Genomic DNA, 25,872 nt, shown 5'->3' on the forward strand with positions numbered 1-25,872 from the left:
TTCACCGAAGCAATATGTTTCTAGACGAGTCTCTAGACCTAAGATATTATTATTAAGATGAAGTATGATGGTGAGAGAGAGAGAGAGAGAGAGAGAGAGAGAGAGAGAGAGAGAGATATGAAGGGCCTCTCCAGACTGGAGGGTGTGGTTTTTTTGCAAGTGTATTCTGCAGTGTATCATTGACACAACAAGAGTGCATTAGTGGTGAATTTTACTGGACTGTCCACATATAATTCTGCTTTTTTCAGTTGTTCTGCATTGCTTCCCCAATATTACTGCTGTGCTGGGCCCGGAGGTTAACCCGAGCAACGCGGTCCAGGTCTGGTCCCGAATACAAGGGTTCCGCGAGGAGTCAGTCCGACAGGGCCAAGGCAGGAAACCAGGCAAGGTCAGGCACAGGGTCTCAGGCAGGTTCTAGCAAACAGCAATGTTGCTCCCGCAGCCTGGGGCAGGGTCCGACAGGCTTTTATCTTTGTCGGGGTAATGGCCGGTCCTGATCCTCCGGTGACTCACCTCCCTGTCTTGCTCAAAGGCGAGCACTCCTCCTGTGAGTACTCAGGTCTCTCCTTCTCTCAGACCTTAGTCTCTGCAGCGCGGGAGGTGTTGGTGGGTTACTAGACCCAGGGGCTGCCTCAGCCTCTCCTGACCCAACTGGTGGTAGAGCAGCTGTAAGTGATTGCTCGGCTGAAGGCAACGAGCTAATCCGCACATCTGGAGCCAGGGCAGGCTCAGGCCCCTGACTCGGCCCAGCTGGTGCTTGTTGTAGGGGAACCTGTGCAGACTGGGTCTATTCAGAATCAGGCCCCAGACTAGGTTCAGATGCCGCCTGAGGCAAAGGATCTGGTGCGGACTGAGACTCTTCTGGTTCCGAGTCCGAACCCGAGTCCCAGGGCATCACAACTGCATTTTTGTCATCTGAAGGAGCACTGTTGCACTTGCTGGTATCCATCTGTCATGAGAGACAATGGAGTGTGCCTTCTCTCTGGGGCGCAAGCCTGGGCAGTGTGCGTGGAGGTCCTGGGCTGCCCAGAAGACAAGACCGTCCTCTTGGCCTCACTGATGTGGTCCAAAGAAAAGCAGAGAAATATATTTGTCACCAGCCTGGCCACAGGAGTGGTACAAGGTGCCATCCAAATGCTCTTGGACTCCACTCTGGATTTGTGTAGGATTTACTCATTAGAGAGGGACACAGGTGGCGCTGTGGGTAAAACCTCAGCGCCTAGGACTTGCCGATCGCATGGTCGGCGGTTCGAATCCCCGTGGCGGGGTGCGCTCCCATCGTTCGGTCCCTGCTCCTGCCAACCTAGCAGTTCGAAAGCACCTCCGGGTGCAAGTAGATAAATAGGTACCACTCCGGCGGGAAGGTAAACGGCGTTCCGTGTGCTGTGCTGGCTCACCAGATGCAGCTTGTCACGCTGGTCACGTGACCCGGAAGTGTCTGCGGACAGCGCTGGCTCCCGGCCTATAGAGTGAGATGAGCACACGGGCAAGACTGGCCCGTACGGGCAGGGGTACCTTTACCTTTACTCCTTAGAGAAGCCTGAAATATATCCTGGCCCTGGGCATGGGGCCAAGCACCGCCATTGGACTTATTCTTAACCTTGTTAAGGATAGCAATTTAATTTGCTGACATTGTAACTGCTTGTATGCATCACTATGTTTTTAAATTTGATTGGTTGGTAACTGAATTCTAGGGAGTTCTCTGGCAATTCTCATGTGATTGGTTAATGCTGGTCACATGGGAGGTATCTAGCGAAGGAGAGACTCCGTTTATGTGAAGCCAGATGACTGTGTCTTAGAATCCACTGTGAACACTGCTAAGTTGAATAGAGTGTTGGAGTGCTTCTCCTCTGCTTGGAAAAAAGAGAGCAAAGCTGGAGGTGACAGTAAAAGTGGAAATCTCTCATAGGAGCTGCAAAGCATGGCTGACCTGAGATATGGAAGGCTGAGGGCTGAGCTCCGGAAAGAAAGGGAAATACATTTGTTTGGAAGTTAGAAGAAGAGACTAAACCTATGCTTGGTGAAGCATGTGACTGTAAATATTATGTTTTAATTATTCTATAACTACAAGTTTCTGCAAGTAAAGTTCCAAAGAAGGATGTCAATCATATATATGATTTCAGCTTCTTAGCTGCATTTTCACTACCATCATTTCAACAAACCTGTGCATATTAGACTTTTTGCACTAAAATGCTTATGAAATTTCATGAGGACTTAAAAAAAACATTGCAGACTGATGTCGAAATGTAAACTTGAGATGGGGAAATAATGTTGGATTTGCCCATCCCTCCTCCTTCGTTCACACTCAGTGGCTGCCTAAGGACCCACACTGACAACAACAAATACTAGCATTTCAAAGGAAACCCCTCTATGCCTGACAAGGTGTAATTTTCCAGCTTTTTTACAGTAATTTGACTCTACCTGAGGTGCAATTTCGTTTGACGTTTTGCATGTGTTGTGTGTGGCTCTGTAACAATTCAGAGCCTTGCCAGATCGTTCTGTGTCTCTGTGATGGGTCAAGTTCAGGCATAGACAGTTGTGTCGTATTCAGCAAAAGCTTTTGTTAATGTCGTCTGACTCTGTGGCTGCCTGCCTGCCTGTAGTCTAATTTAATAGAAGCCACAAGTCTAGCCTGTTGTTGCTTATGCAGTCTACATGCCAATATTCTCAATTTATTTTAGAGGAATGACTTCACTCAAGTCAGCTGATGGTCAGGTTTTGTTCTAGACCTGGGCTCAGTGAACTTTTTAAGTATGAGAAAGGAAGGTTGAGGGACGGAAGCTGGATTTTTCTCCAAAAATTTCCTCACCCCCCCCCCAACTTGTTCATTTGGTTCCACTTCCCATCCCACCACAAGAAAGATGTATTTTTGCCGAATACATGACCCTGCCCTCATTCTGAATAGTCAAGCCTATTTACAACTAGTTTGCTATGACAGAAATGGACAGGTGGCCCCAATGAAGCAAAATGCATTGGTGTTTAAAGTCGTAAATGACTTGGGCCCCAAAAATCTGAAAGTTCACTACCATCCTTAAAGGCCTTTTCCAGTGAAGATCAGCAGAGGGGGTTGTTCCGCCACCCCCAGAAGAAGAAGAAGAAGAAGAGTTTGGATTTGATATCCCACTTTATCACTACCCGAAGGAGTCTCAAAGTGGCTAATGTTCTCCTTTCCCTTCCTCCCCCACAACAAACACTCTGTGAGGTAAGTGGGGCTAAGAGACTTCAGAGAAGTGTGACTAGCCCAAGGTCACTCAGCAGCTGCATGTGGAGGAGCGGGGAATCGAACCCGGTTCACCAGATTACGAGTCCAGTGCTCTTAACCACTACACCACACTGGCTCTCAGAAGTGAAGGGAATACTGACTCTGACACACACATGTCTGTACTATGAGCCAAGTTTTCTCTTCCCCTTTGCTAGCCCGAAGACAGCACTCTTCCATACAATGAGACTGCAAAACTGCAGGGCTGAGCTGTATGGAGGTCCTGGGTCATGTCCAATGGGCACAGAAAACAGCTACCTTGCTAAAAACTCACTGGGTCTGGATCAGGTCAGTGCCTGGATGAGAGATCAGCTGTGAACTCCATTCACAATCCCTTTTGCTCTATGATGAAAAAAAGGGAGGATATAAATCTACACAACAATAAACAAACAAACAAACAAATACATAACAACTACTGATCATAATGCTTAATAATTAAAACCAAATACATTTCCAGTGAAGCTGTGGCCCCAAAGGCTTATGCTTTGATTTCTAATCACCCCAGTAAGAAATTGGAAAGAAAGTCAGTTCAGCACATTCTGTTATTTACCTAATAAAGAAGAGATTCGATAGCAAAATCATTTCATGCTCATTCTTTGCACAATGGTCTTTTGTTGGCAGCTCTTTGTTAAATGAAAACAGCGATGCAGAATGCCAGTCTTAATTAAATTTAGAGAGCGAGGGTTCTTTGGTGAAATAACGCAGAAAGACCACTGAGCCTCCTATGAAATAACTTGTGAACACAGCTTGTGTTCTGCAAGTGTAATCCTATCCCTGGTTGCCGTTGCAAAACCTCCCTCCAGCAGTCTGAGGCTGGTCCAAGTGTGTGATGGAGAAACTCCCAAGTCCTTTCATTACTATTGCATATGTGATTTGGCCAGATCTCTGTTGGAGCACTGCTGGCTGATGCTATAAAGTGCTATTATGGGTGGTAAAAGGGAAAGGGAAAGGACCCCTGGACGGTTGAGTCCAGTCAAAGGCAACTATGGGGTTGCGGCGCTCATCTCGCTTTCAGGCCAAGGGAGCCGGTGTTTGTCCACAGACAGCTTTCCAGGTCATGTGGCCAGCATGACTAAACCGCTTCCGGCTCAATGAGACACGATGGCAGAAACCAGAGCGCATGGAAACACCGTTTACCTTCCCACCACAGTGGTACCTATTTATCTACTTGCACTAGTGTGCTTTCAAACTGCTAGGTTGGCAGGACCTGGGACAGAGCAACTGGAGCTCACTCCGTCGCGGGGATTCGAACCGCCGACCTTCTGATCAGCAAGCCCAAGAGGCTCAGTGGTTTAGACCACAGCACCACCCACATCCCTGATTATGATGATAATGAACTGGCCGAGATGACTGGCAGAATCCGAGACCTGGGAGAAGAGGAGGAAGACTGGAAGAAATTTAAGATGTATCTACATAAACATTGTAATTTGGTTGAATGTTAAGAAGGATGCTAGATTATAAAAAAATTGGCCACCACTAAATTAGATTTAAATTTGATGATAAGTGAGATTAAAGAAAATATAAAAAATTTTTGGAAGAATTGCTAGATTATATTTGAATGAGTGGACACGAGATTGTAAACAAGTTGATAATTTGTTTGGAAAAATCTTTTAACGATGTAAATGGGAGCGGGAGATGCGAGGGAGTCCAAAGAAGTGATGAAACTATGTTTGTGACAGAAGTAAGATTGTTTATTATTTGTGCATTCATATTCAAAAACTTTAATAAATATTTATAAAAAAAAAAAAGATTATGATGATAATGATACTTAAGCAGTTTGCCTTTGTGTCTAGCTTGATTGTGTTTTCATTTTGTGGCCGAGTAGGTATTAAGAGTTGTGTCTCCCTGGCCCTAATCCAGCACTTCAACCGCTAAACCACACAAATTCTCTGGCTGCAAACAAGCAAATACAAGCTGCAGAAGAACTCCGGGCACTCAAAACCAACAACTCAGAGTGGCAGAGTAGGAGATGGGTTGTTCTGTCTCCTTGAGAACAAGCCACCAAGCCAAACCTGTTGTGTCAGGATTTGCTGATCAGAAGGTTGGCAGTTCGAATCCCTGCGACTGGGTGAGCTCCCTTTGCTCTGTCTCAGCTCCTGCCAACCTAGCAGTTCAAAAGCATGCCAGTGCAAGTAGATAAATAGGTACCTCTGCGGCAGGAAGGTAAAGGGCGTTTCCATGCGCTCTGGCTTCCATCACGGTGTTTTGTTGTGCCAGAAGCAGTTTAGTCCTTCTGGCCACATGACCCGGAAAGCTGTCTGTGGACAAATGCCAGCTCCCTCGGCCTGAAAGCGAGATGAGTGCTGCAACCCCATAGTTGCCTTTGACTGGACTTAACCGTCCAGGGGTCCTTTACTCTTTTTTTTTTTAAACCAAGTTTGGAAAACTTGGAACAGAGTTAGCCCATGGAGAACTATGAAGACACATGCAGTGGGCAGCGGGGGCAGAGCAAGCAAAATTCCAAAGCAAGGAGTTGCCAGGAGGAAAAATAATCGAGGGTCTTGAGTTGAAACAAATACCCACCATTATACTGCAGGGTCTGTGTATCACAAGGGCTGTCTTAACTGCTAAGTACTCCTATCAATTGGGTAAGTAGTTTGTCTAGACTAGAGTATGGATGAGAGCAAACCTTCCTTTTGTCTTGGCCACAGATGACTTGCAGGGTTGGCCCAGGTTGAGCAAAAGAGCAGAATCTTCTCTTTTTATATAAATCTCACTAAATAGCATTGTGTTTCTAAATGTTTCTAAAGTTTTTTTCCCCCTCCTGGGCCAACAGCAGCAATAACTGTCAAAGCGCGCCATAAAAATGCTGTTTTCTTTCTGCATTTTGGCATTCCTTGATCTGTAGTGCTTGGTGTTCGCTGAAAGCCCTCAGGGCTAATGTCTCTCTTGTTCTTTGTTTAAAAAGTAACACGAGCTTTCCTTTCCTTTTTTTAAAAAAACCTCCTATCTGAACAAGAAACAATAAAAGGCTTGAAAACTCTATAATGCTGCCAGCGTCCCAAGGTGTAAAATATGCCAGCTTTCTATAATACACACAGCTCAGCCTCCTTTATCCAAACTGGCAGGCAGACTTCAAAAACATTCAGATGGGGATTTTGATGAACAAGAAGGTTATTTATGTGAGACAGTCTTGCTGTTAAGCGCACATCCAAGAGTTAACTGTTTCTATGAAACAGTATAAAATATTAATAATTAAAAAATACCGGTAAAACCAACAGACTTTTAATCAGGTGATATATGTTGTTGTTGTTTAGTCATGTCCAACTCTTCGTGACCCCATGGAGCAGAGCACGCCAGGCACTCCTGTCTTCCACTGCCTCCCGCAGTTTGGTCAGACTCACGTTGTTAGCTTCGAGAACACTGCCCAACCATCTCATCCTCTGTCGTCCCCTTCTCCTTGTGCCCTCCATCTTTCCCAACATCAGGGTCTTTTCCAGGGACTCTTCTCTTCTCATGAGGTGGTCAAAGTCTTGGAGCCTCCGCTTCAGGATCTGTCCTTCCAGTGAGCACTCAGGGCTGATTTCCTTCAGAATGGATAGGTTTGATCATCTTGCAGTCCATAGGACTCTCAAGAGTCTCCTCCAGCACCAGAATTCAAAAGCATCAATTCTTCGGCGATCAGCCTTCTTTATGGTCCAGCTCTCACTTCCATACATCACTACTGGGAAAACCATGACTAACTATACGGACCTTTGTTGGCAAGGTGATGTCTCTGCTTTTTAAGATGCTGAATATGGAATAATATGCAGTTGTAAATGTTGACAGTAGGACCCGTGGAGGAGATGGGGGGAAGTTTTGAGATTCGGAGTAATCTCTCTATATGTGGATTTGGGTTGTTATAAACTTTTATTTGTAAAATCAAATAAAAATTATTTTTTTAAAAAGGAAGAAGAAGGTAATGAAGACTCCCCCCCCCCCGACCCTTTTACAATTCCAGAATTGCATCCAGCCTCTGGCTCTGCTGTCCAGAGCCTCTCTCCATCCCAACCAGCTTGCTTGCTTGGCTTTTTCCATCCTCTTTCTGTCTGCAGCTGCATCCTTCTCTTTGCAGGCTTCTTTCCTCCCTCAGCTCTGCCCCCCTGCACCGTCCCTCTGCCCCCACTGTTCCAGCCACCCTGCCTACAAAGGGGGTTGTTCTTGGCCAGTTGAGTGAATTGAGTCAACCCTCTATCAGAGGAGCTCCAGGTCGCACAGCAGAAAAGCATTTTCTATTACCGGTTTCTCCTGTGTGCCAGTTGAATTTTTCCTTTCTTCTTTTTTTTAAAAAAAGCAGGAGGCAGCTGAATTCTGCACTAGTGCGCGCGCACAGAACACCGGTCCTTTCTCCTGTTGATTTCCTTGCCCAATTAGACATGCCATTAAATTGCAAGACCTAAAGGACAGTAAATTCAAAGTGAGGTAAATAAATGCAAAGGCATTGCCACGCTCCTCCGAGTGTATTTAAATTGACACTGCCAAGAATAAACACATCTCACCTGCCAAGTTGCTAATAACTTCTCAGGGTGTCAAAATGAAGTTTTTTCCCCCAGCAGCGTATGATCTGGCCTATTTATGCTGTTTCTTCATTTTGCATTCCCGGTTCCTTCTAGGACCCATGCAAATCAATGCGTCTGTTCAAATGTTATTTCTTTCTCTCCCTGCCCCCCTCCAAGAGTGTTTATTTAACTTTTTTAACAGAAGAATCATAAAAATAAATGAACAATCCCCTTCGTAGAGAACATCGATAGTTGTTCTATAATTATATTGCAACATTCAAGCATTGATAACATTTATTAACTTCCCCCTGAGACCTAGATTTTTTAAAAAAATCATTGCATGGCTCACAGAGCAGAATCTGGCTCCTTGTGTTTGCATCAAATGAAAAGCACCCATGTATCTGTAAAGTAAGGTTACCAGATTTTTTTCCCAATGAATCCTTTAATTAATTAATTAATTAATTACTGCACGCTCGGGATGTTGATGCTGCAGCAATGGCAGTGGCAGAGGGGCGGCCGCCGCCTTAACCTCAACCGCCACATTTCCACTTCCTCTGAGGCTTCGATCTCCTTTCTCCATGAGCCTGGGCAGCCCCTGAGTTGTTGGTTCTTCGGTGGTGGTGGGGGGGAGCGTTGCCGCACTGCCTTTCGGAGCATCCCCATCCCAGCTCCTACTTGCGTGCAAGCAGGAGGGGGCAGGGATCCCTCAGGCAGCACGATGTCTCCCTTCCCATTGGAGCAGCCCCGATCCCATTCCTACTTGCGTGCAAGCAAGAGGGGGCGGGGATCCCTCAGCTAGGAAGGGAAGCTTCCCATTGCCTAACCAAGATATCCCTGCCCCCTCCTACACAAGCTCTGATAGGCAGCATGAAGCCTCCCTTCACAGCTGAGTTGCTGGGGTCAGGGAAGGTGGAGGCAGCCTGGAAGCTGCATCTTAGAGCCCCTGCACAACCATCATATGGGGACTTCTGAGCAGCTCCTGAAGCCAGCCAGAGCCAACTGCTCCGGGCTGCTGAGACTGCCGCTGCTGCGTTTCCTGGGGACATTAGATGAAATCCGGGGATATTCCGGGGATGGAATTTGTCCGGGGACTTATTCACAAATCCAGGGGCTGTCCCCGGGAAACGGGGACATCTGGTCACCCTATGTCAGGGAACTGCCATCGGAGCCAGAGGCGGAGGGAAGACTCCAGAGCGAAGCCGGAGAGCGTCCCAGCAGGGAGAGAGGCAGCCCATCTGCTGGGGAAGGAAATCAGCGTAACACCAGGGGTGAAGGGGGGCAGATGGGGGAATCGGAGAGAAGGCTCCAGGACTCTTCACCGGAGACCAGTGGGGAGAGCACGGGTCCTCCGCTGCCCACACCCTCCCTGCGCAGAAGACTTCCGCGCAGGGAGAGTAGGAGGAGACTTGGCGTCAAAGAACTTCTTTGCTGGAAGAAGTTTAAGAAACGCCCACTGACGGATTCTGCCAGCGACTGAGACAGCCACGAGTGCAAGGCTGTCCAGAGAGAAAGGGTTCAACCAGGCAACCTGGCCAGGAGTGGCGGCAACTTACACACGAGCAACCCCCTTAGAACCATTACACCCTACTATAAAGTGATCCTGGGATATTATCCCATGGCTAATTCTACCACACCGAGCAAGCTTCTCATGCAGTTCCCTTTGCCAAATCCTAGTCATCCGGCCTCTCAGCATAAAACCCTCCTGCAATTTCCAGTGTTGGGCCAGCTCCCTATGAGCCACAGCTAGCAAATAGTTGGCCCAGTCTGTATGCAGAACTCTTCTGAAGGATATGTGTAGACAAGATGGCCAAAGCAGCCTCTGGAACCAGCGTCTAGGTTGTAATTTCTGAGATCATCCACCCAAATCATCTGTTTGTAGTTTTCTGAATCAGTGAGTCTAACTCCCTGCATCCCCTCCAACCCTTAGGTGAGATGGTCGTCTTGATCTGGTGCATCTTTAGCAGACATGATTTGACACTTATATAGAGATGACGTTCAGAGCAGTTTCTCACAGCAGAGCAGATGTAGCACGCAATAGCTATTGTTGTCAAACTGCTTCCCATTCACCACCTGGGATGGATAACTCCAGGTATGCTTTTGTTTTCCTTTCCACTGTGCCCACGGACAATTTTAGTGATAGCTGTCACTATCCTATACAGGAGCAGGTGGTGCTGTGGTCTAAACCACTGAGCCTCTTGGACTTGCCGATCAGAAGGTCAGCAGTTCGAATCCCCATGGAGCTGGAGCAGTACCTATTTATCCACTTGCACTTTGACATGCTTTTGAACTGTTAGGTTGGCAGGAGATGGGACCGAAAAACAGGAGCTCACCCCGTCGTGGGGATTTGAACCGCCGACCTTCTGATCAGCAAGTCCTAGGCTCTGTGGTTTAACCCACAGCACCAGCCGCGTCCCTTTACCTTTACCTTTACTTTTACCACCAGGGGTCCTTTACCTTTTTTGCTGGAGCACTTTCAAATTGGGCTGAAATACCAAATATATGATGCTTTCATTGAAGCTTGCTGGACTATTCAGTTTGGCACATACGCGTTTTTGTTTCCCCAATGCTTTAATCCTGTGGTACTTAAATATGCATAGGCATTGGGAGAATGTGGGAATAGCACATACCAGCTTTTTTTAAAAATGAAAAGAACAGAATTGACTTATTGCAGAAACCCCCATTGTGTTAAACCACTGCATGCTTCTCGCCCCCGTTTCTCATCATCTCCTTTTGATTTATCCCCGTCTTAGATTTGTTGCCTCTCGGGCAACTATTGCCCTGGGATAAAATAAATAAATGAATTATCAATTCTGCCAGGGCTTTCCCAAAGTGGATCTCAGAAAGGGGTAATGACAGATAGCGACGAACACTTCCCACAGATAAAAGCAAACAGAAGTCAATATTTTATCAGCCTAGTTGAAGGGATGGCTTAATTTATTTTAGTGGGGTAGTTGGCACTCTTGCTGGGAAAACCTAAAAGGCACCACCCACAAGCCGTTTTCCTAGATTGGAGAACCTATAATTTGGAAGAAATCTCTGATTAACTGAATGATGCATAAGCAATTGATTAATTAGATGAGTACATACACTTTAAATTTGCATATGAATAAAGTTATTGTTCTTTAATTGTTCTTAGGTGCTTTTTAGATGCTGCAAACACTGGTACCATTTTAGAAGAGACTTTCCAAGTTTTGTGACAGAGGAGGAATGCCACTTCTAAGGTACTGTCTTTCAACCAGGGTTTTTGGAAGTGCTTGTTATCTAAAACTCTGTATGCCTACTTAAGCCAAATTCTTGTGTTTAGCACATGCACTAAAAATCCCTGCTGCCCAACTAATAGAAGGTTCGTATTCTCTGTTAGTTGACTAAATATGTTTCCGAGCACAATTCAAAGTGTTGGTGCTGACCTTTAAAGCCCTAAACGGCCTCGGTCCAGTGTACCTGAAGGAGCGTCTCCATCTCCATCGTTCTGCCTGGACACTGAGGTCCAGCTCCAAGGGCCTTCTGGCGGTTCCCTCCCTGCGAGAAGCCAAGTTACAGGGAACCAGGCAGAGGGCCTTCTCGGTAGTGGCACCCACCCTGTGGAACGCCCTCCCACCAGATGTCAAAGAGAAAAATAACTACCAAACTACCAGATAACTACCAGACATCTGAAGGCTGCCCTGTTTAGGGCAGCTTTTAATGTTTAATAGGTTACTGTATTTTAGTGTTTTGTTGGAAGCCGCCCAGAGTGGTTGGGGAAACCCAGCCAGATGGGTGGGGTATAAATAATATTATTATATTATATTATATTATATTATATTATATTATATTATATTATATTATATTATATTATATTATATTATATTATTATTATTATTATATACATACCCTCCAACATTTCTCCAATGAAAATAGGCCATCCCATTCCATAAGGATAATTTTACTATTTATACCCTACACATCTTACTGGGTTGCCCCAGCCACTCTGAGCAGCTTCCAACATCTATAAAAACACAGTAGAACATTAAACATTTTTAAAACTTTCCTATACAGGATTGCCTTCTGACAGCTTGGGGGGTTGGATAACTCCATACCCTGCAACATTATTCTGAAGGAAAAGTGGGACATTCCGGGATCAAATCAGAAACTGGGATGGCTTCTCTAAATCAGGTACATCCCTGGAAAATAGGGACAGTTGGATGGTCTGTAAATATTGCAGCCTTGAAAACTTGCATCCTGGAATAGCAGGAGGAGCAAGAGATTGTAAACTTGTACTCTGAGAATATAGATGGAAAGGAAAAATGCAATGTTGTGCCTTGGCTTGCCTCATTACATAGCTGGTAGGCAGAATTTGGTTTCCAGGGCCGTAAACTGTGCATGCCTAAATGGTTGGAAAAGCTTCTCATACATAATTTTTTATTAGTTTTTTTAACATACCATTTTCAACAGTAATTAAACATATTTTTACATCTTATTCAATATTTTGACTTCCATCAGTCCAGTCTGAAAATTTCCCCATCTAATCTCTTAGTATACATTTCTTATTTTCCCTGTTACATTTAAAACTCATAACCCATATCTCTATTCTTTATCTACTTTGTAGCACTTTATATATTTCTCCCTACAAAACTTATTGTAGTCCTAATGGCGCAATTTGTTGATTACAATTGCTCTTCAAATAGTTCGTATACTTCTTCCAATCTTCTGTAAATCTCTGGTCCCGCCGGTTTCGAATCCTTCCTGTCATTTTGTCCAATTCTGCAGGGTCCATTATTTTTGCCTGCCATTCTTCTTCCATCGGAATTTCTCCTCGCTTCCATTTCTGGGCTATGGAAAAGCTTCTCCTGTTCCGTTTCTCTTAAAGGCACAGGAACAGATCCAGTTAAAAAGGAGGAGTGGCACCTCTATGCTACCACGAGAGAGCTGGTTTCGCTGCACCCGAAATCCAGCACATACCCACAGTGGGATCTGAATGCGCTGGACTTGCTCCGAACAGGTCCATGCAATCCGTTGCATTGCTCAGTCCTGGATACTTCTGAGGTATGCAAAACCCTCCTAGCTCCTTTTGCAATACTGTCCAAGGGGAGAAATTCCTTTCGCCCAAACTGTCACCTCATATCCTGCAGCAGGAGGTCTCGGTGCTTCTTATCGCTCCTGTTGCATGCCCAAACTGCATTGACTTGTCTGAAAATGATCCAGCCCTGCTTATTTTAAAGCCACTTGAAAAATAATTTAACTCATGGACTGACATAGCAAATTACATATGGACGGTGGTGATATGTTCTTCGGTAGGAGAGGGGGTTGCAGAGGGGAGAAATCGTTTCTGAACACTCTCCCACGTTAGAAAAATTCCCTGTAAGTTGAAAATGAATGGAATCCAACAGGGAAGGAAGTTCTCCCTGCCGTGCTAATGGTCTCTGTTTAAGTAGGGCTTATCTGGCTTTTAAGCAAGCCATGGTTAATAAAAAGGAAAAGTGGGATTGGAAGCTTCAAATCTTCTCAGCAGAGAATGGAAGCTTGAGGTTGCTGCTACTAGTTCAGGTTGCCCCAAACCATGGTTTACCAAGGCACTCATTATCGTATCTCAGGTTGCTCCCTCATGCAAAAACATTCAAACAACACAACTCACTGCAGGTTTATTTTTTATTTATTTTTATTAAATATATATATTCAATTTTACACTATACAGTCATACCTTGTGTTGCATTTGCTTCATTATACGTTTTTTCAGGTTGCGTCCCGTGGCGACCTGGAAGTACCGGAAAGGGTTACTTCCGGGTTTCGCCACTCGCACATGCGCAGACACGCAAATTGATGTGACACGCAGGCACAGAAACGGCGAATCGTGACCTGTGCACACGCAGACGCGGGTTGTTTTCTGCTCATGTTGTGAACGGGCCTCCAGAACGGATACCGTTCGCAACCAGAGGTACCACTGTACATTGAATTCAAACATTAATCATAAACATCAATGTTTAGGATTCCCCAAATCCTTAGACTTCCCTCCACACCTCCATGGTTTCCATTATCAAACATTTTCTACTGCATCATATAATTTCTCCTTTTTTTAAAAAATAGTCCATTTTTACCTAAGTTTTTAATACATTACAAGTGTTACTCAAATCCTGCCAAAGTTTTTAGTTGTTTACAGTGTTCTCCTAAGTAACTTATAGTTCCCCCATTCCTAATTAAAGTTTTTATCTTCATGATTTCTGATTTTCCTGGTCATTTTCTCAATTTCAGCGTAGTCCATCATCTTCATCAACCATTCGTCTCTGGTTGGGACTTTGTCTTCTTTCCAAACTCAGTGCAGGTTTAAAACTTTGTGGGCTGTGTTTCCTGTGTTTTGGATGGGTTTAAAGCCGTTTATAAATGTATTTATAAAAACATTTCTATACTGCTGCTCGGGTAAAAAAAAAAGTGTGAGAGAGTATTCAAATCTTCTACTCATCATCTGAAGCTGTCAACCCTGGAGCTGTTTCACCTTGTTATTCTGGAGTCATAGCTAAACTCTCCATTGGACAAGAGTTTTCAATGATGCATCCATCGTCTTCAGAAAGGAGGGTAGAATAATTGCCCAGTGAGTGTGCAGTTGCAGCAGTGTGGGTTTGTGTGTGGGTCTTTAAAAACAGCAGCATACTGACTTTGAGAAACTATGAAGCATAATTTGTAAAAGCAAGGCAAGGATTGCAGCTCTGATAAGGACCCTGCCTTAGCGTAACCCGGGTTTGGCAACAGCTGATGATTCATTCTTTCAATCCCCTAATATTTATCTCTCAGCAACCAGGCATGACTCAGAACAGGACACTGCCTTTCCGAGGACAGCTGGGAATGTTTATTTCTGCCTAGTCCAGTACACTGTTTCCAACAGAGGCCAGCCTATGGGAAACCCCCAGTAGGGACTGAAGGCCACAGCTCACCCTTGTCTGCATCTGAAGCTCAGAGGTTTTCTGCCTCTGAAAATGAAGGCTCAATTTAAATATCACGGCTTACCTCTCCTTTAATTTACCTCATCCCTTTCAATAGTCTAAGCTTGTGACCGTCTCCACAATTTGTGGTGATGTGTTCCATAAGTTCATCAAGTGTTTAGTGAATGTGTACATATTTTCTTTGGTCCCTCTGTCCTAACCTACTGCCAACTGATTTTATTGGGTTACTGAGAATATTGGAGAGATGGGGAAGAATGTCACTGTTTCTACAATCTGTACACTCCCTCTCCCAAAATTGCAAAGTCCCAGATGTTTCACCTACCACTACGCCAGTGTGGTGTAGTGGTTAAGAGCGGTAGTCTCGTAATCTGGGGAACCAGGTTCGCGTCTCCGCTCCTCCACATGCTGGGTGACCTTGGGCTAGTGACACTTCTTTGAAGTCTCTCAGCCCCACTCACCTCACAGAGTGTTTGTTGTGGGGGAGGAAGGGAAGGTGAATGTTAGCCACTTTGAGACTCCTTAAAGGGAGTGAAAGGCGGGATATCAAATCCAAACTCTTCCTCTTCTTCTTCTTCTTTTCCTCATGGGAAAGGCTTTTCATCCCCTTCATAACTTTGTGAAGGCACATAAAAAGCAAAGGTAGCTGTGTTGGTCCATAAGCAGGGGGGAAATCCTCCAAAATCCACAGCTGGACAATAATTTTACTGGCGCCAACCAAAATGTCACAAAATAGTTGCAAGCTTTTGAATTTTGCAGAAATATTCATCAAGCAAGATGTTACATGAAGCAGGAGATGGGGATAAAGATGCTTTTTAATTTTTTCCTCCTTTCTCTTCGCTCTCCTCTCTTTTCTGCTTCATGTGATGTTTTGTCTGATGGGGAACTCAAAAGCTTGCCACCGTTTTGCTACATTTTGAGTGGTTCTCATAAAGCTTTTGCCCAACTGTGGAGTTTTCTACTGACTGTATCCTCTTTTGAGACGAGTCGAGTAACTAAACATTAGCACCACATTTGCCAATGTGGTCCCATGGGTGTTGGGGCACTCTTGAGATCTTCCGTTGATACCCATGAAGCCTCTGAGCCCCTCCACTCACTGCCCTCTTGGTCACAATGCAGTGAACGTGGTTACCTTTTTCTCCCTTGAAAAGTAAGTAGAGCAGAAGGAAGTTGGAAAAATGACCCTCTTTCCCACTTCTTCTTTCAGTTCTATGTGCTTTCGAAGGCTCAGATAAATTCTGCTGGATCTAACTTTTACTTAGATCCCTCGGAAAAGGAAAGTGTGTGTGTGTGTGTGTAGGGCCGGATTTAGGTTTGATGAAGCCCTAAGCTACTGAAGGTAATGGGGCCCTTTATATGTCCAGCTGTCCTTTGTCACTGTTTTTTATGTTGAATATATGCTCTATGGTAATTTATGGACTTAATAAGTCCAAACACAACACAAAACACTGTTGCTGTATGTAGGTTTTATTTTATTTGTTTTTTTATCTTATATTTTGGAAATTTACATCCAGGTGTGTTTTTCCCCTTTACATTTTTGGGGGCCTCCCAAGAGACTGGGGCCATTAGCTATAGCTTGTTCAGCCTATACATAAATCCAGCAGAGTGTGTGTGTGTGTGTGTGTGTGTGTGTGTGTGCTTTCTCTCTTTCTATCTCTTTGTGAAAGTGGGAGAGAAATGATCCAAAGGAAAAAACCCAAATGGGAATAAAATGTTGGCAAACCCTGCAATCTTTCAAGATCCCCCCCCTTTGATATTGCACTGTTTGTTTCCTTTAACTGAAAACTCATAGCATGCTGTTTACATGCATGCAATTCTTTTTTTCTGGGGGGACGCAGGGGGACGCGTACCCCTAAACATTTTGTGAATCTAAGTTTGGCCTCATTGAGGGACAGTATTTCAATATGAGTAAGAAAATGAGAGTACCCCTAAACATTATTTTTTTTAGAAAAAAAGCACTAGAGGTCAGTATTTGGTGTGCTGCTCTAGCAAAGCTTTGGGAGCTTGTGGATTTGGTAGAAATTCTCAGGAACTGTGAGATTAACAGCACTGTGTACCCAGGGCACTATTCTTACAAGTTTCCCCAAGACACTAAAATGGGAGTCATTGTCTGAAACCCCTCTATAAGAAACAGCATCTGGCTCTTCATCCTTTATCCTCCCCCTCCCCCTTTTACATTCTCGCTGCTTAATTTCACATCCTATTGCTAGCAATCCCTTGCCTTCCATTTATGGCTGCAATGTACATCTGTTTTATGAGCCAGTTTTGCATAAGAAAAGGGAGCCTGGGCAGTTAAACCTCCAGGACTTGGGGGCTTTGCTTTTTAGGGTTTTCAAATGCAAATAGACCCTGTTGGGTAAAATTCCTCGAGAATTTTGCTCATTGTAAAACTATAATCCCCCCCCACTGCCTCAGGATGCTTTTCATGCCTTTTTTTATTGAAGGTGGTGGCACAACTCTAGAGCAAGTGGCTGGAGAGAGGCCATAGCTCAGCGGTCCAGCGCATATTTGGCATTCAGAAAGTTAAATCAATAGCATCTCCTGTCAAAGGACCTCAGATAATAAGGCTGGGAGCGACCCCAAACCAGTGACTCAGTCTGGAAACAGGGCTGAATGGGCCATTGCTTTCATGTACTACAAGGCAGCTTCATTATAGCAGACATTCTGAGTTCCTTAAGCCTAATTTGTTCCTAATTTTGTGCATACTATTTAAGAGAAAAAAATACATTAGGAAGTATGGCAAAGAGTCTTGTGACACCTAACTAATTTATTGTGATACGGCTTCTCCTTTGGCAATCACTCGTAGCTGAGTAAGATTGTCTTCCATGAATACGGTTTTAACAGTGAGTCTGTAAGTGACTGTGGAGGCCAGTTCTGGATCCACATGTTCTTCCACAGTAGGGACATCATAGGTTTCCGGGTGGGAGTTGATCACGGTGAGGGTTTGCCAAGCATGCCTTCCTCTTAGCACATTTCTCTCTTGCATCCTGAGTTCATGGACCAGAGCAGGAATGAGAACCTGTGCCCCTCCAAACCTTGTTTGGTTTCAGCACCCATCATCTCTGATCATAGGCTACTCTGGTTGGAACTGATGGAATCCAATAATATCTGGGAGGGAGTACAGGTCCCCATGCCTGGACTGATGAAGTGCACCTTAGTCCACAGAGTCTCATGCCACAATACATTTGTTAGTATTTAAGGTGCCACAAGACTCTTGTTGCTTTTGCTGCAACACAGACCACTGAGAATGGTTACATTAGCAAAGGGACATTTCACTTGTATGTGTCAGGTGTGCATGCAGGAGCCAGGCCCTGTGACCAATAGGACTTTGCAGGACTGGGGCCTTCCTAAGTTTGTTCTGAAGAGGCAAGGTGCGGCCCCACAGGTGAGGCTGATTGGTAACTCACAGCACCTGGTGGCAAGAGCTGGGATGGGATATAAGGTCAGCATTTCCCTTCGGCTCTTTGCCACAGCAACAAGCTTCCTGCCTTGCTGCGTTTGGCTTCTTGCTTCCTGGTCCTTGACCCTTGGCTTCTTGACTCCTTGCTTCTTGATCCTTGGACCCTTGACTTCATGACTCCTTGCTTCCTGACCCTCAGACCCTTGGCTTCTTGACTCCTGGCTTCTGGACCCCCGTTCCTGCTCCCACCCCGCCATCTTGCCCCCAGTCCTGACATCCCCATCCAGGACTTCGATCTCCCGTGAACCAGACCGTGACAGTATGGAATAAAAAGGTCTTCGAATCTTGTTACTTGGCATGACTCCAGAGGAGTAAATTCAGCCTTGTGGGCCTTAAAACAGCCTTATACTTAAGGGAAGCGGGTGGCTCTGTGGTCTAAACCACTGAGCCTCTTGGGCATGCTGATCGAAAGGTTGCCGGTTCAAATCCATGCGACGGAGTGAGCTCTCATTGCTCTGTCCCAGCTCCTGACAACCTAGCAGTTTGAAAGCACGCCAGTGCAAGTAGATAAATAGGTACCTCTGCGGCAGGAAGGTAAATGGCGTTTCCATGTGCTCTGGCTTCCATCACGGTGTTTTGTTGTGCCAGAAGCGGTTTAGTCCTTCTGGCCACATGACCCGGAATGCTGTCTGTGGACAAACACCGGCTCCCTTGGCCTGAAAGTGAGATGAGCGCTGCAACCCCATAGTTACCTGACTGGTTCCTCTACCTTTACCTTTATGCTTAAGCATTTGCCTGGGAGCCATCTGTGACAAGGAATTCACATGGAAGTCCATGCAAACAAGTGACCAGGCTGGCAAAAGAGAGATGGGGCACCCTGCCTGTGCTGGTCCTGAGGGTTAACCGTGCGGCAAGGTCCAAGTCCAGTCCAAGGTTGGGGGTGCGGTATGGAGTCTGTCCGTCAAAGCTGAAGCAGGGTCCAAGGCAGGGAGTCAGGTGAGGTCAGGAACTTTGGCAGAAGAGCAGGACAGGGTGCAGGCAGGAACAGGCTACCAACAACGTTGCTCCTGCAACCTGGGACTGGGGCTGGCTGGCTTTTATCTGCCCCAAGGCATAGGGTGGCCCCGGTCCACAGGTGCCTCGCCTCTCCTGGCCTGGAGGCGAGCCCTCCTCCTGCGGGAACTTAGTTCCCTCTGCCTCTCTGTCCTGAGCCTCTGCAGCTCAGGAGAGGCTGGAGGGTTACCGGACCCAGAGGCAACCTCACCTTCCCCTGACGGGGCTGGGAGAGGAGCACCTGCAGGCAATGGGTCCTCCATCACCTCAGGAGCCAGAGCAGACTCAGCTGGTGCCTGCACCTGAGGATCCAGCACAGGTGAGGACCCTTCAGGCTCATGGCCCAGCCCCAGCTAAGCTGGTTCTGGAGGCGGGGACTCCTGTGCAGGCTGGGATTCCTCAGGTTCAGCCTCCAAGTCTGAATCCCAGGCCATCACACTGCCCCTCCTCTGCACCCATCATAGAAACCAGGTGGGCTGCCTGAGTAGGGAAAACCACCCCCTCCCAACCAATAGAGAAATGCAACAGGCCCGTTGCAGGAGAGAACTCATGAGGACTCAGCTGATGGAAACTATTTTCCATAGCTCAGTCCAGGAACGTGCATGGTTTGGATGCCGTGGTTTTAACTGTGGGTCGCATGGGCTAATACAGAGGAAACAGTCACATTGAACATGCGAAGAGTGGGGAAGGGCTGTGGTTCAGTTTTACAGCATCTGTTTGGTATGGAAAAGGTCCCAGCTGTAATCCTGGCATCTCTAGGTAGAACTAGGAATGTCTCCTGCCTGAAATCCTGCTGCCAGTCGCATATAGACAATTTCTTGTGTCCTTTCCCTTCTGCCTCCTGCTCCAGCATTTGATAAGGCGCAAAAGGCACTGCTTCCATATAGATGAGAATTTCTTTTTTTCAAAATTGAGCACCAAGTAGTTTGCATTTATTTCTCTGCCGATTCAGGAATTATTCCGAGAAATGGTTTACTTTTGAGATCACATTTTGAAGGTTACTTTCTCAGCCCAAAGGAGGAGAAGGATTAATCCTTTTTCTTTCCTCTGAAAGCCTGTCTTGTTAAAGAGCACAATTATAAAGCGGCAAAATCAAAAAGGACAATTATGTGGCTAATCCGGCAGCCATGTAATCGCATTATATACGGTCATGTATGGTGGTGGCAGACACTTGCACCCACTCACAGAGCTTTGAGCAAATCCCAGCCTTGTCTCATTTGACTTTGTGAATTCAGAGTTTCCTAAGTCTGAAGAGTTCCTTTTTCACTGGTCTATTTAAGTCTTTCATCATGCATTCAGACCTTAGGCAAAAAGGGGATCTGACCAAATTGTGAAAACAGATGTAATTTTTAAGAGAAGGAGACACAGTCCAGTACAAACATGCCTTTTTCAGTCTCCTGTTGAGAGCTTTTTTAAAAAAAAAAAATCCTGCAATTTTACAGCCTGGTTAGCTGGACTGTGCAGGGTGTGTGAATTGGCTAGCACTCATGTCATCACCAACTTGCCTTACAGGGTCATTGTCAGGGCAGTGGAACTGTTCTTTTAAATGTTCTTGATTTGTGGGAAGGGTAAGGATGGCAGAAAATGAGCAGCCAATAGAATTGGTTGAAGAATTCAGTTTCCTGAGAACCACAGTTTTTTGGTGCGTGTGGTTTTTTTAAAGTGTCTAACCCTTATGGATAGAAAGATACGCAGAGCAGTGTTCAGACAATGTCTGGTAAAATCTCAGAAGCCAAAGAAGGTGGTGGATAAAATTTACACTAGTCTAAGTCTTAGCATCAGAATATCTGGCAACACATGTTCTCATTGTGGTGTCTAGCATATATACTTCTCAGTAGGTTACACTGAACACTTGTGGAGTTTTGGGAAAGTGTTTGGTCTTCATAGACAGACTGAGCCAAACTATTCCCCCAGGAAAGTATATTATCAGTTGCCCTTTGGGAAGAATTATCAGTTTGTTTCTTTATTTTTGTTTAATGCGGAAGATTCCCCATTTACCATTCCATGCTTGCACCATGACTGCTGGTTGGTTCTGTTTGTCTGGCCTATGTTTCCACCTCAGTATATTTCTTTGGTAGTTCCCCTCAGCTCCATCATGCATAAGGCTAGAGAGAGAGGAATCTGCTTCCAGGACTTGGAGGTGCACAAAGGTGGCCTTTGATTGATGAGAGGCAGGTAGGGTGTTTCATTATGGAGAGTAGCTGTTGGATAATTTCATTAACCTGATGTGCACTTTTCATATTTCATCTTAATGCAGCCCTTAATCTTAATGGGTATTTGGCATTGCTAGAGTCTGCCTTGCAAGCTACCTATCCCTTGCTTTCACAGAACCTTAGTTAGCATTTTAATAGCGTGGGATAAAGCTCTTCTGTGGGGGTTTTTTAATGCCTGGTAAGCATCTCTCTCTCTCTCTCTCTCTCTCTCTCTCTCTCTCTCTCTCTCTCTCTCCCCCCCCCCCCCCCCGCCTTCTCCTTCTCATTCTCCTTCTCTGTCTCTCTGTGTCTGTGATTTCCCATGGACATGTTTCACTTGATTTCAGTTGTAGAATTTTCACCTGTTGGAAGTTTGGTTTTCGATCGTTCAGGAGCTGAAATGTTCGATGCCCAAGGCGTTTGGGAGCCAAGGTACGACTGTACTAGAGTAGATATGGGGACAGAGTTGGCATCTAGGTCTACCAGAGGGCCTAATCCCATACCCTCCAACATTCATCTGATGAAAATTTGTTGTTGTTGTTTAGTCGTTTAGTCGTGTCCGACTCTTCGTGACCCCATGGACCAGAGCACGCCAGGCACTTCTGTCTTCCACTGTCTCCCGCAGTTTGGTCAGACTGTGAGCACTCAGGGCTGATTTCTTTAAGAATGAAATGAAATGAAATGAAATGAAATGAAATGAAATGAAATGAAATGAAATGAAATGAAAAAATTATGAAAATAGGCCCCCTCAAAAAAGTTTATGGGTATTGCCATTCAAATGGGATTCAAATGCAGGGTGGGACCTACCTGCCCCCCAATATTTTATTCAAGTTGACACCCCTGCAGCCAGCCAAATGTATAGGTTGTTGCACAGGAGGAAATTCCACAACCTTGGAGCTGTGAAACCCCTAAAGAAGCATGCCTGGGGAAGCAGTGCAGGTTTTAGAAGCAGAAACTCTGGTGCATCTATGCTCATCCCAAGGAAAGTTGTCCATGCCGCATGAGAGGGAGGCAATCCTTTCTAGTTGAGGGCTTCTCTGTTCCCTTCCTTCGAGTGTAGTGACAAAAGAACATGCCTCCTGGAAACAATCTGGCGGTCCCAATTCTTCCAGTCTACAAATCTCAACATGTTCAGGGTGGCATGACATAACTGTTCTGAAAGCAATTTCTTCTTCTTCTTCTTTTGACAAGACTGACAAAGACATCCAAAATCTGGGCCAGACTTTCCCTCAGGATGTTTCGGGAGAGCCAGAAGCCTTCTCTATCAGCTGCACTCCTGCCTGGGACCATAGATGTCTTCTCTCCTTTCATCTGAGGAAGGATTAAAGGCTGGCAAATGGAGGCGTCCGCTGAGATTAGCCCTGTCAGGTGAAGTTATACTCTTATCTCTTCAGCGCTGCTAGCAATTACTTCCAGAACATTTCAACTCATTTTACCTCAGCTGATGAAGGCTTGAGGTATGAGCTGAAATGTCCTGGAAGTAATTCTTAACAGTAATATAATTCTACTTGACATATTTATCCAACCATCCTTCTGCTAAAGACTATATACACTTTACTATATACACTTTATATCTATTGGTGAAATTGCACCTATCGTTTCCTTCTCTTACGGCAAGTGAAAGGACCTTGCAGTTCCATGCCTGCCAGTAACTGGTGTTATGAAGTGGAATGGAGGCTCTGGAGAAATTCTACACTGGTGCTTCTTCCCTGAGGGCCAAAGTAGACATGGGTGAGGCAGCCATATTGGTTCTTGACCACTGGTTTTTGGTCCTTTGCCTTACATCCCTATCTCTTCAGACAATTTTCTCTCATCCTGGTTCTCATCTGATATCAGAACTCGCCTGGGGGAAAAGGGAGGGTAATTGAATGTGGTTTTTAAGGATGGGGAGGGTTAAGTTTACCTCACCCATATATATCATTTCCACCTGTCCAAGAAACCAAAAGCAGGATATATTTTTTCAGTCTGAGGACCTTATTCCCTCTTGTGTAACCTTCTAGGAGGGCTGTTACATGCCAGTGGTGGATATTGTGATTTTATCTTGTGAACTGGCCTGAGACCTGTGGGTACCGACATCCCAAAGGAGCAAAAAAGACTCTTTATGTATGCGACAACAGCAGCACGGATGTTACTAGCCCAGAGATGGAAAGAAGAAAGAGTCCCTAGACCACGCCGAAATGGCAAAACTGACCGGAAAACTCAGAAACCAAGAAGACAAAAGCTTTAAGAAAGAATTTTTATTTATTTAGGAGACCACTGTAAGCAAATGAAAACATTAGCAGGATTTTAACTTCACTTGTAATGTAACAAATACTATGGACAATATGGATAGATACAAAATATAGTCTATGAAATAATATGCAGTTGGAAATGTTGACAATAGGACGTATGGAGAGGATGGGGGGGAGTCTGGAGATTCAGAGAAATCTCTTTTTATGGATATGTACTTGGTATTGCCTAGGGCTTGCTGAACAGAAGGTCGGCAGTTCGAATCCCCGCAATGGGGTGAGCTCCTGTTGTTCGGTCCCAGCTCCTGCCAATCTAGCAGTTTGAAAGCACGTCAAAGTGCAAGTAGATAAATAGGTACCACTCTGGCTGGAAGGTAAACAGCATTTCTGTGTGCTGCTCTGGTTCACCAGAAGTGGCTTAGTCATGCTGGCCACATGACCCAGAACCTGTACGCCGGCTCCCTCGGCCAATAAAGCAAGATGAGCTCTACAACCCCAGAGTCATCCGCGACTGGACCTGACGGTCAGGGGTCCCTTTACCTTTGGTAATCGCAATAAATTTACATTTGTAAAATCAAATAAAAATGATTTTTAAAAAAGAAGAAGAAGGGTAACAAATAACCATTTCAGCTGAGAGAGAGACAGAGACCTGTGGGTATAGGGCTCTCTATCTATCATCTATCTATCTATCATCTATCTATCTATCTATCTATCTATCTATCTATCTATCTATCTATCATAGCATGCACTGTTAGGGAAAACGTACATTCTCAATGAGCCTTTTTCTGTTGCTTTGTTTTCTGTTCCTCTGCTTTCACCTTGATTTGTTTTATTCTTTTATTTCCTTCTAGGTGTGCTTTGACAAATCTAATAATTCTGTCCCTCAAAATAAGCCCCCCCCCCATTGCCTTCAAAGTAAGATTTATAGTTCTGCAAAAGACATCAGCGGCAAACATAAATTTACTGGATGTATTGCTTACAGCCAAATAATACTTTTGTGCAGTTTGATTTTCTTTGAGTCCTTAAGGTATAGTCATTCAGGGGTTTTCTGAACAATGCTATAAAGTGCTTGTGGTCTGTTTCAACCTGAAAGTCTGGCCTTAGATATATGTTGATGAAAGCATTCACAAGTAAACAAGATTCCCATCTACTCTTTCTCAATATGTGTATCTTGTTTCTGTGTCAGTAATTGATTTAGATGAATACCCCACTGGCAGAAGGCATCATGTTTCTGTAGACATACTGTTCCCGGCCTAGACGGTGACACATCAGTTGAAGTTTTGATGGGCCTATCTGGAGCAGAAAACTAATACCAGCTCTTGTACATTGTCGTTTGACAGTAATTCATGATTTCTCCCCTTGCTCATCCTGGCATCGTTCATTTTTATATTCCAAAGGTTTCCTTAGAGATGTTGCGTTTGTGGATAAGTTAATTTCCCCAGGTAATTTAGCATTCCCAGAAAGCTCTGAACATCTTTCTTTGATTAGAGATGTGGCGACATTTCACTCATCTGAACTCTCCTCTGTCTGCTTAATTCCATCACCAAATGGAAGGGTGTAAGCCCTTCTTCAGCTGGAGGTTGTGCCTCCCCCAAATAATTCGCAAACCTCCTGCATTTTCATCTGAGCTCTGTTTTTCTCTGCTCAGTTTTAGATTTGCAGCTTCCGTTGCTTCTCCTGACAAGTCCTAGTCTGTGATCGTGTGTCAGGGACCGTGCTGAGGAGGGCTGCACTGAGGAAGAATGGTGGGAGCCACCCCCTGCTCCTGCTCCTGAATCTTCCCAGGAGCAGGAGGACAGTATAGATTTGGAACAGTGGTTTGCAGAGGGGCATAGTTCAGAAGGCAGAAGCTGGGAAATACAGGATGGGGGACAGCTAGGAGAAGAAACACTGGGAGAGAGAGGGTTAACAGATTCACAGTCTCTGGACAGCATTCACCCCACCCTTCCCCAAAGACACGGAGAGCTCAGAAAGTGTCAGAACAGAAAGAACAGAGGATACAAGCTCAGTTTACAAGACGTAGGAGTGACTTAGATTAATAGGGACGGAGAGGGGGAGTGACCCTTAATTGGGAGCCCCGCCATTTCTAGGAGAAGTGTTCTTTGTTCTCTCACTGTGATTATTAAAGATTGGTAAGACGTTCCTTTCTTTGATCTTCTTATCTACTGCCACGAGGGGAGAAAACTGATTCCCTGAAGCCTGACAGCATCCCATCAGACCCCCTTGCTGATAATGGTCCCTGGCCACCATTCCCCCTTTAAAATAACTTGTCTTTGTCTGACATGAGCAGCCTGATTTTAGCAGCCATTTTAATTTCCCACAATGCTCCTGACATCATTTGGGGCACTGCTCTG

The 25,872-nt window shown here is 45.1% G+C and overlaps 2 long non-coding RNA genes across 5 annotated transcripts in view; one reads left to right on the forward strand and one right to left on the reverse strand.

Moving 5' to 3' along the window:
* Positions 1-25,872, reverse strand: part of LOC309332581 — a 102,538-nt gene that overhangs the window by 76,447 nt on the left and 219 nt on the right. Inside the window, exons 2-3 of one of the 4 annotated variants that reach the window (XR_014152201.1) lie at positions 22,918-23,133; positions 3,444-3,601 (exon numbers count right to left, since the gene is read on the reverse strand). The exons of 1 other annotated variant lie outside the window; for it this stretch is intronic. This is a non-coding gene — a long non-coding RNA (uncharacterized lncRNA). Of the gene's footprint in view, positions 1-3,443; positions 3,602-22,882; positions 23,134-25,872 lie in introns of those variants that run through there. 2 more of the 4 variants (XR_014152202.1, XR_014152200.1) reach the window with 2 other exon arrangements.
* The window catches only part of LOC309332606, a 34,633-nt gene continuing 30,868 nt past the window's right edge, over positions 22,108-25,872 (forward strand). The window contains exons 1-2 of the long non-coding RNA XR_014152232.1: positions 22,108-22,658; positions 23,291-23,448. This is a non-coding gene — a long non-coding RNA (uncharacterized lncRNA). The remainder of the gene's footprint in view (positions 22,659-23,290; positions 23,449-25,872) is intronic.

Source organism: Podarcis erhardii (genome assembly GCF_964252035.2).
Source record: "Podarcis erhardii genome assembly, chromosome: 17".
NCBI classification, from domain to species: domain Eukaryota; kingdom Metazoa; phylum Chordata; class Lepidosauria; order Squamata; family Lacertidae; genus Podarcis; species Podarcis erhardii.